The 18,189-nt window shown below is 44.2% G+C and overlaps 1 protein-coding gene across 1 annotated transcript in view; it reads right to left on the bottom strand.

The window, feature by feature from the left end:
- The window catches only part of LOC139581959 (ATP-sensitive inward rectifier potassium channel 12-like), a 49,324-nt gene extending 37,870 nt beyond the window's left edge, over positions 1 to 11,454 (bottom strand). Inside the window, exon 1 of the mRNA XM_071412150.1 lies at positions 10,681 to 11,454. The gene's annotated coding sequence lies outside the window, so the exon portion shown is untranslated. The remainder of the gene's footprint in view (positions 1 to 10,680) is intronic.
- Between the last annotated feature and the right edge of the window lie 6,735 nt (positions 11,455 to 18,189).

Below are 18,189 nucleotides of genomic sequence, written 5' to 3'. Positions count from 1 at the left end.
TGAAGTTGGAAGTTTACATACACCTTAGCCATGTACATTTAAACTCAGTTTTTCACAATTCCTGTCATTTAATCCTAGTAACAATTCCCTGTCTTAGGTCAGTTAGGATCACCACTTTATTTTAAGAATGTGAAATGTCAGAACAATAGTAGAGAGAATGATTTATTCCAGCTTTTATTTCTTTCATCACATTCCCAGTGGGTCAGAAGTTTACATACACTCAATTAGTATTTGGTAGCATTGCCTTTAAATTGTTTAACTTGGGTCAAACGTTTCGGGTAGCCTTCCACAAGCTTCCCACAATAAGTTGGGTGAATTTTGGCCTATTCCTCCTGACAGAGCTGGTGTAACTGAGTCAAGTTCATAGGCCTCCTTGCTCGCACATGCTTTTTCAGTTCTGCCCACAAATTTTCTATGGGATTGAGGTCAGGGCTTTGTGATGGCCACTCCAATACCTTGACTTTGTTGTCCTTAAGCTATTTTGCCACAACTTTGGAACTATGCTTGGGGTCATTGTCCATTTGGAAGATCCATTTGCGACCAAGCTTTAACTTCCTGACTGATGTCTTGAGCTGTTGCTTCAATATATCCACATAATTGTCCTCTCTCATAATGCCATCTATTTTGTGAGGTGCACCAGTCCCTCCTGCAGCAAAGCACCACCACAACATGATGCTGCCACCCCCATGCTTCACAGTTGGGATGGTGTTCTTCTGCTTGTAAGCCTCCCCCTTTTTCCTCCAAACATAACAATGGTCATTATGACCAAACAGCTCTATTTTTGTTTCATCAGACCAGAGTACATTTCTCCAAAAAGTATGATCTTTGTCCCCATGTGCAGTTGCAAACCATAGTCTGGCTTTTTTATGGCGGTTTTGGAGCAGTGGCTTCTTCCTTGCTGAGCGGCCTTTCAGGTTATGTCGATAAAGGACTCGTTTTACTGTGGATATAGATACTTTTGTACCTGTTTCCTCCAACATCTTCACAAGGTCCTTTGCTGTTGTTCTGGGATTGATTTTCACACCAAAGTATGTTCTTCTCTTGGAGACAGTACGCATCTCCTTCCTGAGCGGTATGACGGCTGCGTGGTCCCAGGGTGTTTATACTAGCGTACTATTGTTTTTACAGATGAATGTGGTACCTTAAGGCATTTGTAAATTGCTCCCAAGGATGAAGCAGACTTGTGGAGGTCTACAATTTTTTGGTCTTGGCTGATTTCTTTTGATTTTTCCATGATGTGTAGCAAAGAGGCACTGAGTTTGAAGGTAGGCCTCGAAATACATCCACAGGTACACCTCCAATTGACTTAAATTATGTCAATTAGCCTATCAGAAACTTCTAAAGCCCTGACATAATTTTCTGGAATTTACATACATTTTATAAGCTAAACGTAATTTAAAGCGGGACCGAATAGGGTCCAAATATTATGGAATCTAGGTGTGCAAAGCTCTTAGACTTACCCAGAAAGACTCACAGCTGTAATTGCTGCCAAACATGTATTGACTCAGGGTGTTGAATACTTATATTAGGGTTTTACTTTTCTTAATTTCTTTACTAATGTTAAAATTGTTCTACTTTGTCACGGCCGTTTAAAGGAGTGGACCAAGGCGCAGCGTGATTAGAATCCATTCCTCTATTTATTTAAACAAAGAACACTTTAACAAACTCACAAAACGAACCGTGAAGCCAACGTAGTGCTCACAGGCAACTAAAACAAGGACAACTACCCACAAAACCAACTTGGAAAATGGCAACCTAAATAGGCTCCCCAATCAGAGACAACTATAAACAGCTGTCTGATTGGGAACCCATCCAGGCCACCATCAACCTAATTACCCCTAGACAATACAAAATCCCCATAGATAACAAAAACCCTAGACAAGACAAAAAACCCATAGACAATACAAAAACTAAATAAACCACCCTTGTCACACCCTGACCTAACCAAATAATAAAGAAACCAAATATAAATAAAGTCAGGGCGTGACAGTACCCCCCCCAAAGGTGCGGACTCCCGGCCGCAAACCTAAACCTATATGGGAGGGTCCGGGTGGGCATCTCCCCGCGGTGGCGGCTCTGGTGAGGGACGCAGACCCCACTCCACCTCTGGCTTTACCCACTTTGGTGGCGCCTCTAGAGCGGGGACCCTCGCCGCGGGCCCCGGGCAGGAGGGAGACTCTGGCAGCTCCGGGCAGGAGGGAGACTCTGGCAGCTCCGGGCAGGAGGGAGACTCTGGCAGCTCCGGGCAGGAGGGCGGCTCTGGCAGCTCCGGGCAGGAGGGCGGCTCTGGCAGCTCCTGACTGACGGGCGGCTCTGGCAGCTCCTGACTGGCGGGCGGCTCTGGCAGCTCCTGACTGACGGGCGGCTCTGGCAGCTCCTGACTGACGGGCGGCTCTGGCAGCTCCTGACTGACGGGCGGCTCTGGCAGCTCCTGACTGACGGGCGGCTCTGGCAGCTCCTGACTGACGGGCGGCTCTGGCAGCTCCTGACTGACGGGCGGCTCTGGAGGGAGGAGACAGAGAGACAGCCTGGTGCGTGGGGCTGCCACCGGAGGCCTGGTACGTGGAGGAGGTACCGGATAGACCGGACCGTGGAGGCGCACTGGAGGTCTCGAGCACCGAGCCTGCACAACCTTTCCTGGCTGGATACGCCCCGTAGCCCGGCCAGTGCGGCAAGGTGGAACAGACCGCACTGGGCTGTGCTGGCGAACCGTGGACACAGTGCATAGGGCTGGTGCCATATACCCCGGGCCGAGGAGACGCACTGGAGACCAGATGCGCTGAGCCGGCTTCATAGCACCTGGCTCGATGCCCACTCTAGCCTGGCCGATATGAGGCGCTGCGATGTAACGCACCGGGCTATGCCTGCGCACCGGGGACACCGTGCGCCTCACGGCATAACACGGTTTCTGCCCGGTCCACCTCTCTCCACGGTAAGCACGGGGTGTTGGCTCAGGTCTCCTACCTGACTTAGCCACACTCCCCGTGTGCCACCCCCCCAAGAAATTGTTGGGGCTGCCTCTCGTCCCAGCCAGCCACGCTGCCGTGCTGCCTCCTCATACCACCGCCTCTCGGCTTTGGCTGCCTCCAGCTCTTCCCGGGAGCAGCAATATTCCCCAACCTGTGTCCAGGGTCCTTCTCCGTCTAGAATCTCCTCCCATGTCCATGAGTCCAGATTGCACTGCTCCTGGTTCCCACGCTGCTTGGTCCATTTTTGGTGGGTAGTTCTGTCACGGCCGTTTAAAGGAGTGGACCAAGGCGCAGCGTGATTAGAATCCATTCCTCTATTTATTTAAAGAAAGAACACTTTAACAAACTCACAAAACAACAAAACGAACCGTGACGCCAACGTAGTGCTCACAGGCAACTAAAACAAGGACAACTACCCACAAAACCAACTTGGAAATGGCAACCTAAATAGGCTCCCCAATCAGAGACAACGATAAACAGCTGTCTCTGATTGGGAACCCATCCAGGCCACCATCAACCTAATTACCCCTAGACAATACAAAATCCCCATAGATAACAAAAACCCTAGACAAGACAAAAACGCATAGACAATACAAAAACTAAACAAACCACCCTTGTCACACCCTGACCTAACCAAATAATAAAGAAACCAAATATAACTAAACTAAACAAAAAATGACTTTTAAATCCGTTTTAATCCCACTTTCTAACACAACAACATGTGAAAAAAAAGTAAAGGGGTGTGAATACTTTCTGAAGGTACTGTATGTTCCAAAGTAAGATTGATAAGTGATGAGACACTCGTTATGCTTTGTCAACACAAATGGCACCCTATTCCCTATTTAGTGCACTATTTTAGGGAATAGGGTGCTATTTGTCATCACACCCCACCACTAGCCAGATGCTCTTTACACGTAGTTCATAGCTTGGAAGCATCATCATCTACATGATTGGGTTTCCCACCGCCGTGCACCGAAACCTGATTGATTCGTTAGGAAGGCGCTTGTGACTCCGATACAGCCAGCTGGTGTTGGAAGCTGGCAGGTTTGGGGCAGAAACAAACTGTGAAACGGGAGGGAGGGAGAGGTGGGAGGGCGGACGGGGGTATACATGTGTGTCCTGCTATTGCTGTAGACTAAGAGAGCACAGAACTGGTCTTGGTATGGTGTCGGATGGTGGTGGTGATGACAGACAGCAACAGAACACACACTAATTTAACTGTCCAAACAACTGTCCAAAAATACACCTACTGTACACGTTCTATTAAACATGGTGAAATATGAAGTGGCACACTCATTAAATGTTAAGTGTATGAAACAGAAACAGACATTTTACAATGATTTTAACTACTGTGAAGGTCTCAGAAATATTTTGAAGCTGTATGTAATGAATTCCACTTACGTTTGTATCTGAAAAACCTGTCAAGTAAATACTTGTCTATTCAAACTAGAAATCATTATGTACAGTAATTTGTTATTGGTTGACATTGCAACTGCCACTGTAAATGAAAGACAATCAGAACAGCTCATGAGGTAAGTTTTGCCCTGAATCAGATAGACTCCAAATACACCACCTTGTTGATCTCAAGCTATACAGGGATTCAGTAATCACACATTTTTTTACCAGATGATCAACTAAAACTACAAAGTACAATAAATTACTAAATGTAAGCATGGCTGTTTCTGTTGATCCATTGATTTTAACTGAATCCACATTCAGACCAGCTGACACCTAGGAATAGAGGAAGGTTTATATATTTTTTATTTATCCTTTATTTAACTAGGTAAGTCAGTTAAGAACAAATTCTTATTTACAATGATGGCCTACCCCAGCCAAACCCTAACCTGGACGACGGTGGGGCAATTGTGCACTGCTCTATGGGACTCCCAATCATGGTCGGTTGTGATACAGCCTGGAACAGCCTCGAACCAGAGTCTGTGGTGACATCTCTAGCAGTGAGATGCAGTGCCTTAGACCACTGCGCCACTCGGGAGCCCCAATATGATTGGACCTGAACACGTGTGTATTACAGGACACATATAGTGCTGGTACATGGCATTTTCAGGTACTTATTTCAACTTCTGATGTAACTAACAACCATTTGCTTATTTCAGTGATCAAACAAAACAGTTGTGAGTGAGTAATACGAATATTTGGTAAAGAAATACTGTATATTGTAAAATATCCATAATACCAAGTGAGTAGGCTATCATTCTGCTTTTAATAGTGGGAAAAATGCATGATACATCAACTTTATTTTGATTATTCATCTTTCAACGAGGTAAACAAAAAAAAGTATGTATTGTTATTTACTCAAAACATTTGGATCTGCCAAAGGAGTGGTTAAAACATGCTAATAATGGTCCTCTGAGTATATCAAAAAAAGTTTGGTATACCTCCACTGGTATGTCATCCAGCCCTGGAGTTTTCCCAGACTTAAAGGCTTTAATTGCATCAAGAAGTTCCTCCTCTATAATTTGGCCTTCACATGAGTCTTTCTGTACAGATGTTAATTTTACATTATTAATATAAATAAAATCCATACAATTAGCTTCGGTTAGTGGAGATGGAGGAGACTGAAATGAAAAGTACTTTACTTCCTCTTTCAAAATATTGTTTGGTGAATCATGAGTGACTCCATCATTTGTCAGCAGTTTCAGTAAAAAGAAAATTGGTAGCATTTCTATGTTGAAGATTGAAAAATAATTTGGTGCCTTTTCCCCCATATTCCATCCAGTTCGCTTTATTTTTTATAATATATTACACTGGATCTTTGTTGAATTAGTTCCTCCATTTATTTTTGTTTTTCCTCTACTTTGAGCCTCTATGGTAGCCTCTGTCATAGTTAAAAACAAGTTATAGGCTTTGATAGGCTTTGATTCAATTTCCAATGTCCTCGCCGACGTGGAAATTCTGTAAGAGTAATATATATGCCAATTATGTGATGGTCCGACCGCATTCTGTCCTCAATCAACACTTTTGGTGCCAGAGAGAACGACATAAGAAAGTAATCAAGATGATTAGCTTGTTTAAGCCCCCTCCATGTATGTCTCACTAGGTCAGGGTATTTAAGCCTCCATATATCCACTAATACCAATATATCCATGACATTCATGAATTCCTTAAGTGCCTGAGGGTGATAGTTTGTAGTGTGATTTCCTTTACGGTCCATAAAGGTATTTAAAACCGTATTATAATCTCCCAACATAATAATGGAGCCTTGTGTTGCTTGTAGGGTTGATACATTTTCAAAGAAGCGTGGATCATCATTATTTAGACCGTATAGGTTAATAAGCCATATCTGTTTATGGTCCAATAACATATTTAAAAAGATCCATCTACCAAACAGGATCTGTTTGGACAATTTGCACATTTGGATCAACATTTCTGTTGATTAAGATCATCACCCCTTTTGAATTTCTTTACCCATGGGCAAAAAATATTTCACCCCCCAGTCCTTTTTCCACAAAACTTAATCTAAAATTGTTGAATGAGTTTCCTGTAAACAATAGATAATATATTCCTTCTCTTTTATCCAGGTAAATACTGATCGTCTTTTCTTATTATCTGCTAAGCCATTACAATTATAACTGGCTATACTTATTTCACCAATTACAATAATGAGACACAAGTTTCAATTCTATTTATCTTAATATATGTTTGTAATCGTACAATTAAAAAGTACCATGATGATTGAGTGTCTATATAGCTGTACCGTGATATTTGCATTGCCACTAAATAAACTCCAATTGGTCCCCACTATTCCACCTGCTAAAACCCCTCCCCATCCCAAGTTGGGTTGTCATCACAATGTCCGGCAGACCACACCCAACCACCCGGATCCCATGGTCCCGGAGAGACCAGGACCCATCCTTCGAAAAGAGCACACAGTGCCACCCACAGAACAGAAGCAGATCAACCGCCAAAAGCATTTCCATCGGCCTCACCTCGATTTGTATTACATATAGCTATTAAAAAATAAATATATTGAAAAAAAATCCTGTTTATCTTTATTTCCATAATTAGCTATTCATATTTGTAGTAATCTAGGCAGTTTATGCAAAGGACCTTCGCTGGAGAACCCGTGCCAGGGACCGTCGCTGGAGACCCCGGGCCGGGGACCGTCGCTGGAGACCCCGGACTGTGGCCCGTCGTTGGAGGTTCCGGACTGTGGCCCGTCGTTGGAGGTTCCGGACTGTGGCCCGTCGTTGGAGGTTCCGGACTGTGGCCCGTCGTTGGAGGTTCCTGACTGTGGCCCGTCGCCGGAAGCTCTGGACTGGGTGCTGTCACCGGAAGCTCTGGAATGGGTACTGTCGCCAGAAGCTCTGGACTGGGTACTGTCGCCGGAAGCTCTGGACTGGGTACTGTCGCCGGAAGCTCTGGACTGGGTACTGTCACCGGAAGCTCTGGACTATGGAAGCGCACTGGAAGCCTGATGCGTGGTGCCGGAACTGGTGGTACCGGGCTGAGGACACGCAACTCAGGGCGAGTGCGGGAAGCGGCACAGGCCGTACTGGACTGTGGAAGCACACTGGAGGCCTGATGCGTGGTGCCGGAACTGGTGGTACCGGGCTGAGGCCACGCACCTCAGGGCGAGTGCGAGGAGCAGGAACAGGCCGTACTGGACTGTGGAAGCGCACTGGAGGCCTGGTGCGTGGTGCCGGCACTGGTGGTACCGGGCTGGGGACACGCACCTCAGGGCGAGTGCGGGGAGGAGGCACAGGATACACTGGGCCGTGGAGACGCATTGGAGATCTGGAATGTAGAGCTGGCTCAATGCGTCCTGGCTGGATGCCCATTCTAGCCTGGCAAATGCGAGGAGCTGGAATAAAGCACACTGGGCTATGAATGCAAACTGGAGACACCATGCTCATTTCTGCATAACACGGTGCCTGACCAGTCACACGCTCCCCACAGTAAGCACGAGGAGTTGGCTCACGTCTCCAACCTGACTCAGCCAATCTCCTCGTGTGCCCCCCAAATGTATTGGGGCTGCCTCTCGTGCTTGCCTTGTTTGTATTTCTCCTCGTTATATCGCCGTTCCGTTTTCGCTGCCTCTATTTCTTCCTTCGGACGGCGATACTCCCCCGCCTGCGTCCAGGGTCCTGCTCCATCCAGTATCTCCTCCCAGGTCCATTTCTCCATAAAACGCTGCTCCTCCTTTTCACGCTGATTGGTGCTTTTGTGGTGGGTTCTTCTGTCACGGCAGTCATAAGGAGGAGACCAAGGCGCAGCGTGGTATGCGTACATTCTTCTTTAATCTAAGAATGAACACTGAACAAAACTAACAAAATAACAAAACGAACCGTGAAGCTATACAAATGAGTGCTGACAGGCAACTACACATAGACAAGAACCCACAAATACCCAAGGGAAAATGGCTACCTAAATATGGTCCCCAATCAGAGACAACGATAAACAGCTGCCTCTGATTGGGAACCATATCTGGCCACCATAGACATATATATACCTAGACCTACAAAACCCCTAGATAAACAAAAGCCCTGGACAAGACAAAACTAGCATACCCACCCTAGTCACACCCTGACCTAACCAAAATAATAAAGAAAACATAGATAACTAAGGTCAGGGCGTGACACATACACTCAGATGCTCAGCAGTTGCACCATCACAGAGCCCATCTCAAGTGTATATAGGTTCAGAATTTTTGTGAAATAGCACAGTTACAAATATATGGAAAATAGAAATCAAAGTGGATGGACATCAGAAACAGAGGAAGGCCAGGACTAAAAACAAACCAAATATAACTATTGTAAAATAGATTGTGTCTGTAAAATGTGTATAGTATGTATAAGCTGGAAGTAGAAGCCTAAGTGTTATTTTTTATTAGTTTACTCCAATTGGGGGAGCGGTGGTAGGGTTTGTGGGAATAATAAAGGATGGTATATTCTAAAAAAAAGTGTGTATGTGTATATATGTGTATATATGTGTATATGTATGAATGTTTATTTATATGAATGAAAGAATGACGAATGAATGAATGGACAAATTAAATTCTATTTTCGTGTCAAATCGCCAATTGGCAACCCATCCCTTATGGGATTAATTGACACATAAACAAGCTAATCTAGGCAGAGTTCCTCTGTCCAGTGTCTGTGTTGTTTTGTCCATCTTAATATTTTCTTCTTATTGGCCAGTCTGAGATATGGCTTTTTTGCAACTCTGCCTAGAAGGCCAGCATCCCGGAGTCGCCTCTTCATTGTTGACGTTGAGACTGGTGTTTTGCCGGTACTATTTAATGAATTCGTAATGTCCTTTCTTTTTCCATTTCACAACAATACTGACCTGTTTCAATACGTAGAGGCAATATCCCTGATCTTACCTGTACATAGCGATCTCTTGCTAGGTAGGTTATACATAATATATGTCTCACACACGAATTCACCCTTAATCAAACAAAAGGCTCTCAATTTGGGTTTATGATTAATCTCCTCCACCAATTTTTTTTCATATTGCATCAACAGTTTATTTGTAATCATATCTATGTCTCCCTTAATTTGGTTTTCATACAGATATTCACAGTCAGACTGTTGAAAAAGGTGAGACATTTCAGTTGCCCACTATGGATAGATCCAGGATATATATATATAAACTAATAAACATATACATAAACATAAACTAATAAACATATATATATATATATATATATATATATATATATATATATATATATATATATATATATATTTACCCCAAAAAGATATGGGGGATTGGAAATGATGCAGACAATTACATTGATGGAAGCAACAATCTATCTGTAATATTAAAGCTGATCTATCCCCTACGTAAAAAAAAAATATATATATATATATATATGTATAAAAAATGTAAAATATATAAATACAGATCCAAAACCGTGAGAACTATTCAATAATGTTGTTCCTGTGAAAAATTATTATTTTGAAAATGTTATAATGTTCAATTGATATATATATCGGGTGGCAGGTAGCCTAGTGGTTAGAGTGTTGGACTAGTAACCGAAAGGTTGACAGATTGAATCCCTGAGCTGACAAGGTACAAATCTGTCATTCTGCCCCTGAACAAGGCAGTTAACCCACTGTTCTTAGGCTGTCATTGGAAATAAGAATTTGTTCATAACTGACTTGCCTAGTTAAATAAAGGTAAAATGTATATATTACTTGGCTAGATTTTGAAACATTGATTCCTGGTGCAATTGTCTAGACTGTTTAGTGAGAGGAGAATGACTCTCTTTACTAATAGCCTAGTTAACTGTACCTATATTTGACTATGAATTCTCATCAGTGTGTGTGTTCCCATTAGACCCATGCAGGTTCAGAACAGTTTTAGAACAGCTTAAGCATTAACATGTTGCCCCAGGTTCAATTCGTTATGTCCCAGATGTACAGCAGGTTGGGAGCAGGTAGAAAACGTAATCTGTGCCAGCTGGTGTGCTTCACGTTGTAGCTGCTCAATACAGTTTCTAAGATGCCAGCGGCGAACCATACCAGAGATTTTAAGATCCATACCGTTCTCTTAGACTCCTCTCTGACCCTTTCCTGCCCTCAGAACAATATGTATGCTTATCATAACATGATTATAAACGTGTATTTCTGTACAACAACTGTTATTTTAACAGAGACTGTAGGCTACATCCAAAATGTCAGTTGTCAGATTTTCAGGGTAATGAATCTGCACTAGACAGCTGTTGAAGAAAGAGGTGGTGAATTACCTTGTGATGTGATGATCCCTATTTGTTCAAGTTAAAGTTCCCTTCCTCCAACTGCTCTAAAACAGAGGTACAGAGATTTCCACAGAGGTTTTCCAGTTCCCCTTCTGCTCGCTAAGGTTCTTTAGCCAAACTGTAGCATGTTCTCTGCTGGGTTCTGGCTAATTCTCTTCAGATCCTTTATGGGTAGAACCACTCCATCCGAGTGAGGCAGAACCGGAAAAAGCCGCTGAGCTTCTTCATCTCGATCGGTCCTGGTTGTCAATAGTCTCTTTCTCCGTTCAGGAAAAGTGTCTGCACAACACAACGCAGTGACAGGACAGGGACTGTACCGCTACACAACACCTGTTCCAGCAAGACGCACTCGATAGGTGCTCTGGGTTCTGTGTGCTCTCGTTTTCAGAAATAGATAGATGAGAAAATTGGGAAGGAAAGTAGCCCTTCGCAAATGACCAGAACCCCCAAAGGTAACCTCTCTAGGTAACAATTTTCTGGGAAAAGAAGCATGATATTTCGGTCCGAATGATCTTTGAGGATCTCTCTCTCTCTCTCTCTCTCTCTGGAGGGGTCCACTTGTTTAACGTTTTCCCCAACCTTGTCCAATCCATACAGTCACCCTCTTTTCTTTCTCTGTCTCTCGCTCTTTCTCTCTATCTCTGCTATCTGATCCAGGTCTGCTGCAGTTCTATCTCGCTCACTCACTGTTGATCACTGCCCCCTCTCTCTCTACCTCCCTCTTTCTGTTTCTTTCTCTCCCTTTCCGTCTGTGTCACTGTAGTTGGCATTTTTAGACTATGCGCTTGTCCGCTCCCGAAGAACTGCGTTGGCACTGAGATGCAGTCTGATGCTCAGTGTACACACAATCAACTGAACACACATTAGGTAACACACATTTTCAACAACCTTGACACCATACATTAAAATATTAATTATAATATTGCAGAGTCCAAAACATACACAAGTTTATACACATAAAATACACAATCCATTACCTGCACTACCTGTTGGTGTAGTCATGAATGTGTTGGTTGATTTCTTGTTGCCAGTTTAAACTTACATAGATTGCTGATGTTTATTTGTGTGAGTGTGTGTGCATGCGTATGTGTGCATGCGTGTGCGTGCGTATATGCCTTTGTGTTACGCCGCCACCTTGAAAACTGTCTTGGGGTTAAGGTGGTGTGGTCTTGTTCTTTTAATACTTACAGTAATCAAACACGAGGGGTTACGCCATAATTCTCAGTGCTGTATGAGAGTGAGTGGGCGAGTGTGTGTGGATGGGTGTGTGCCAACCCCCCCCCCCCCCCCCCCCCCCGTGTCCTCTGTCCACCCCCACCGCCTTCCTCTCCACCCCCTGTCCGGGCGATCCCTGTGGATGATCTGACCTTTCTGGCTCATTGGGGAGTGTTTGGGAGGTGAGGCTATATCCCAAATAAAAATGTATCCACAATTGTTACACAACCCCCCTTACATAAGAGTGAGTTGAAATGATGGAGAGCACAACACCAGCTAGAATACAGTAAGGTTTCACTTACAATATTGGACCTGAAAAAGTGTGGCAGTAAACAGCATTGTAATTACAATTATTGTGTCAGCTAACATTATGAGAGAGTCAAGTGAATTGTAATATTGAAATCAAAAGAATTGGCAAGGCTATTACATTTACGAATTCACTGGAGAATGTAGAGCATTTATGAAATGCGCATCATGGATGATAAACCATCAAGCATGTTTTGAGATTTGATGGGGGCAAGACAGAGATGTTTTCCGAAATTGTAAATACAGTTTAAGTGGGGGCACAGATTTGTCTTAGTCATTAACAAACACACACACACACACACACACACACACACACACACACACACACACACACACACACACACACACACACACACACACACACACACACACACACACACACACACACACACACACACACACACACACACACACACACACAGAAAACCCACTTGTGCTCTCCCTCCCTTCGCTGTGCAGGGTTAGACTAGTGAATGTGATTTGGTGGTTACACTGAGAGAGCATATGCCACTCAGCAAGGCATGCTGGTCCTCACAGCTCAATCTACGATCCTCCTATGTCCTTCATCACTCAGTGGTGCCTAGGTCATTCTCAGATTGTTGCTAGGACGGGGTACACCTATGCTGCTGGGAAAAGTAGGACACGGGATGCTTCCACAATGGCACCCTATTTCATATGTAGTGCACTATTTTGACCAGGACCCATAAGATCAAATTACATTTTATATATGTCACATGCTTCGTAAACAACAGGTTTACTCAGAGTGAAATGCTTAGTTACGTCCTCTTCCCAACAATGCAGAGAGAAAAATAAAAAAATTATAGAAAGATAACAACACAAGGAATAAATACACAATTTCCTGATGCACCAGGAAATTCAAATGAGACTCACGAGCGGCTGAAAATGAGCTGTTCTATTTCTCTCCATGAGGGGGCAGTCGATTCATTGGTATCAGGGTTTGCCATCAAAATTATGTTCTCTCACTCGCTCAAACGCTAGGCCTAGATCCTATTACTGTAACATTAAAATGTACAAAAATCTATCTGAAATGAAGACATACAAATCAAATTGTATTTGTCACGTGCCGAATACAACAGGTGGAGACTTTACCGTGAAATGCTTATTTACAAGTCCTTTCCCAACAATGTGGAGTAAAAAAATTAAAGGGAACTAGTACATTTCTCTACCATAAGCCGCCTCCAACGTCGTTTTAAAAGATTTCGTTGTACACATTTGCATCTTATCGATGCTAGAGATACCGTGATGAGGCCCATTGTCGTGCCATTCATCTGCCGCCATCACCTCATGTTTCAGCATGAAAATGCACGGCCCCATGTCGCAAGGATCTGTACACAATTACTGCAAGCTGAAAATGTTCCACTTCTTCAATGGCCTGCAAACTTACCAGACATGTCACCCATTGAGCATGTTTGGGATGCTCTGGATCGACGTGTACGAGAGTTTGTTCCAGTTCCCTCCAATATCCAGCAACTTCGCAAAGCCATTGAAGAGGAGTGGGACAACATTCCACAGGCCACAATCAACAGCCTGATCAACTCTATGTGAAGGAGATGTGTCACGCTGCATAAGGCAAATGGTGGTCACACCAGATACTGACTGGTTTTCTGATCCACAGACTTTTTTTTTGTATCTGTGACCAACAGATGCATATCTGTATTCGTAGTCATGTGAAATCCATAGATTAGAGTGTAGTTTATTTATTTCAATTGACTGATTTCCTTGTATGAACTGTAACTCAGTAAAATCTTAGAAATTGTTAAATGTTGCATTTAAATTTGTGTTCAGTATGCATGTAGGTAGGGGTAAAAGTGACTAGGCAATCAAGATAGATAATAACAGAGTAGCAGCAGTGCATGTGAAGAGTTTAAAAGTGTGAGTGTGTGCGTGTGGCCACAATATTCATGTGTGTGTGAGCGTGTGTGTGTAAGCGTGTGTGTGTGTATGTATGTGTTGGAGTGTCAGTGTAGTATTTCTGAGTGTGTGGGTAGAGTCCAGTGAGTGTGCATGGAGCCGATGCAAGAGAGTCAGTGCAACAAAAAAGTGTGTCAATGCAAATAGTCACTGTAGCCATTTGATTAACTGTTTCTGCAGTCTTATGGCTTGAGGGTAGGAGAGGTTCAGGAGCCTTTTGGTCCCAGAATTGGCGCTCCAGTACCGCTTGCCGTGCGATAGCCGAGAGAACAGTCTATGACTTGGGTGGCTGGAGTCTTTGAACATTTTTAGGGCCTTCGACTGAAACTGTCTGATACAGAGGTCCTGGATGGCAGTGATGTACTACATCTGTAGCGCCTTACAGTCGGATGCCAAGGTGATGCAGCCAGTCAAGATGCTCTCAATTGTGCAGCGGTACAACTTTTTGAGGATCTGAGGGCACATGCCAAATATTTTCAGCCTCCTGAGGAGAAAGAGGAGTTGTTGTGCCCTCTTCACGACTGTGTTGGTGTGTTTAGACCATGATAGGTCCTTAGTGATGTGGACACCGATTAACTTGAAGCTCTCGACCTGCTCCACTACAGCCCCACAATGTGAATAGGGGTGTGCTTGGTCCGCCGTTTCCTGTAGTCCACGATCAGCTCCTTTGTCTTTCTGACGTTGAGGGAGTGGTTGTTGTCCTGGCACCACACTGTCTCATCATCGTCGGTGATCAGGCTTACCACCGTTGTGTCTTTGGCAAACTTAATGGTGGTGTTGGAGTCGTGCTTCGCCACACAGTCGTTGGTTAACAGGGAGTACAGGAGGTGACTAAGCATGCACCCCTGAGGGGGCCCTGCGTTGAGGATCAGTGTGGCAGATGTTATGTTGCATACCCTCACCACTTGGGGGTGGCACATCAGAAAATCCAGGATCCAGTTGCACTATGGTGTTGAACGATGAACTGTAGTCAATGAACAGCATTCTCACATAGGTATTTCTTTTGTCCAGGTGGGAAAGGGCAATGTGGAGTACACAGATTGCATCATCTGTGGATCTGTTGAGGCTGTATGCAAATTGGAGTGAGTCCAGGGTGTCTGGGATGATGGTGTTGTGAGCCATGACCAACCTTTCAAAGCTTTTCATGGCTACAGATGGGAGTGCTGCGGGTCGGTCATATTCAGGTTACCATGTCGTTCTTGGGCACAGGGACTATGGTGGTCTGTAATACCTTGGTATTACAGACAGGGTCAGGGAGAGGTTGACAATGTCAGTGAAAACACTTGCCATCTGATCACTGCATGCTCTGAGTACGCATCCTGGCAATCCGTCTGGCCCTGCAGCCTTGCGAATGTTACCCTGTTTAAAGGTCTTACATCAGCTACGGAGTGCGAGATCACACAGATCACACAAGTCTTGGTGCTCTCATGCCTCGAAGTGAGCATTGAAGGCACTTAGCTCGTATGGTAGGCTCTCGTCACTGGGCAGTTCGCAGCTGGGTTTCCCTTTGTAATCCTTAATAGTTTGCAAACCCTGCCACATCCAACGAGCATCAGTAGGACTCGATCTTAGTCCTGTATTGATGTTTTGCCGGTTTGATGGCTCGTAGGAGGTCGTAGCGAGATTTCTTATAAGCATCTGGATTAGTGTCCTGCTCCTTGAAAGCGGCAGCTCTAGCTTTTAGCTCAGTGCGGATGTTGCCTGTAATCCGTGGTTTCTGGTTGGGGTATGTACGGTCACTGTGGGGATGACGTCATCAATGCGCATATTAATGAAGCCGTTGACTGATGTGGTGAACTCCTCATTGTTTTGAATGAATCCCGGGACATATTCTAGTCTGTGCTAGTGAAACAGTCCTGTAGCATCCACTTCATCGGACCATTTCCATATTGAGCTGGTACTTCCTTTTTAAGTTTTTGCTTGTAAGCAGGAAAAAGGAGGATAGAGTTATGGTCAGATTTGCCAAAGGGAAGGCGAGGGAGAGTCTTGTATGCATTTCTGTGTGTGGAGTAAAGGGGGTCAAGAGTTTTGTCGCCTTTAGTTGCACAGGTGACATGCTGGTTAAAATTAGGTAAAAAAATATTTGTTTCCCTGCACACAAGCAGCAATGCCTCTGGATGTGCATTCTTGTTTGCTTATGGTCCTATACAGCTCATTGAGTCTGGTCTTAGTGCCAGCATCAGTTTGTGGTGGTAAATAGACAAGCTATGAAAAATATAGATGAAAACTCTCTTTGTAAATAGTTTGGTCAGTAGCTTATCATTAGTTATTCTAACTGAGGCGAGCAAAAACTCGTAACTTACTTAACATTAGAGATCGCGCACCAGCTGCTGTTAACAAAGAAACACACCTGAGGCTGCTGTCTGATCTAGACAATGCATGGAGAATCCCGTAAGATATTGTATATATTATCCCTGTTCTTGTTCAGTCAAGACTCAAGTCCAGTTGATAGAATTATCTCAAGCAGAGTTCATCCAGTTTGTTCTCCAGTGACTGCACATTCGCCAACAGAACAGTGAGCAATGGCGGTCTATTTGTTCGCCGACGTAATCTCGTTAGGAGGCCGCCTCACATGCCGCTTTTTCGCCGTTGCTTCCTTTTTCGAGTCCCGGGAATTAGGGCCTGGTCTGAAGTAAGCCAAATGTTTAGAGCTTCCAACTCCAACTCCAATCGAGGTTAGTGATCACTGCTCTGATGTCTAGAAGGCATTTTCGGTCATAGGAAATGATGGCGGACACATTTTGTACCCAAAAAGTTAAGACCAGCATAAAAAAACACACAAAATAGCATAATTGGTCAGGAGCCCGTAAAACGGCAGCTATCCTCTGTAGTGCCATTCTTGATATCAGAGCCATAGGTTTCTGGTCAGGGCTCTGGTCAACAGTAGTCCACTATGTAAGGAATATGGTACCTTTGGTTCCTCTGTCCTTGTTTCCTCAATTCCTCTCAAAGCTCATAGGAGAAGAGGTCTTAGGGAGGGACCTTGAATCCTCACCTCTAATGTTCTTTGAGAAAACAAGGACAATGGAGGCAATGACTTGACAGCTAGTAACGTTTTCAGACACAGCCCAAGTCTCAGTGAGGAACATCTAGTGGCACCTGTGCTCACGTGATTCTCCCACTGGTTGTCTGATCTTCTGAATTCGGTAATGTCATTGTTGTAAGTGAAACAACAGTGAAACAGAGAAGACCCACCCTATAGCGGGATTGAAATTTAAAAGCAACGTTCCTGCGTTTGCAGAGACTGCATTCATGGTAAACACTGCATTGGTCGGCTCAATCGGAAATTCCCTTAAAATGTTTATCGCGATACAAAGCGGATCTTCTGTGTTACGGATTGAATCTAGCCCTAAACCAGTTTGGATTCCAGGCTACTTATCATCCTCACTGTCAACGATAGTGCTGCCAGAGACATTAACAGTCAGTCCATACTTGTGTGGGACTTACATGCTTCATCACATCTCACATCTCTTCCACTCGTCAGATTTATTCTTATTCTCTCTGTTGGCCTCAGAGCCAACTCTGTGTGAGTAATATCTAAACAATGGATACCATGTGCTGTCAAGGAAATAGCTACCATCGCATCGAAGCTATCAGGAAATAGTACACAGTACACACTGCTTGGTCTCCCATGAGTTATCAAGTTACTGATGTTGAAACAGGGGCACAGGTGTGTAGAAAGGGCAGCGTAGCCTCCTCTTTCCTTCCTGTTAGTCTGCTCTAATGTAACTTTAGAGATAATAAAATCCTACACGGTACTTGCCACTGCCAGTATCACTTATTAAGCTCACATATCGGTAACACAACCTTTGTCCTCTGACCATTTTCAATATTTGTTTTATTTTACCACCTTTTGTAGCCCAGACACCCACATCCATTGGGAGCTGCTTCCTGTCTGGTCTAACTAACAGCATGAAGCTGGAAATTGAAAGAACTAAAACGTCCGGTTGGTTGATCTGTGGAAGGATATTAGATACCCCCTCCCACCTCTTCTTCCTCCCCCTCTCTCAGGCCCCAATTTAGAGGGGTAACAGGGGGCTGTTG

Source organism: Salvelinus alpinus, chromosome 1, assembly GCF_045679555.1.
Source record: "Salvelinus alpinus chromosome 1, SLU_Salpinus.1, whole genome shotgun sequence".
NCBI classification, from domain to species: Eukaryota; Metazoa; Chordata; class Actinopteri; order Salmoniformes; family Salmonidae; genus Salvelinus; species Salvelinus alpinus.
Note: the sequence above shows the minus strand (reverse complement) of the source record. Positions and strands in the feature narration are given on the sequence as shown.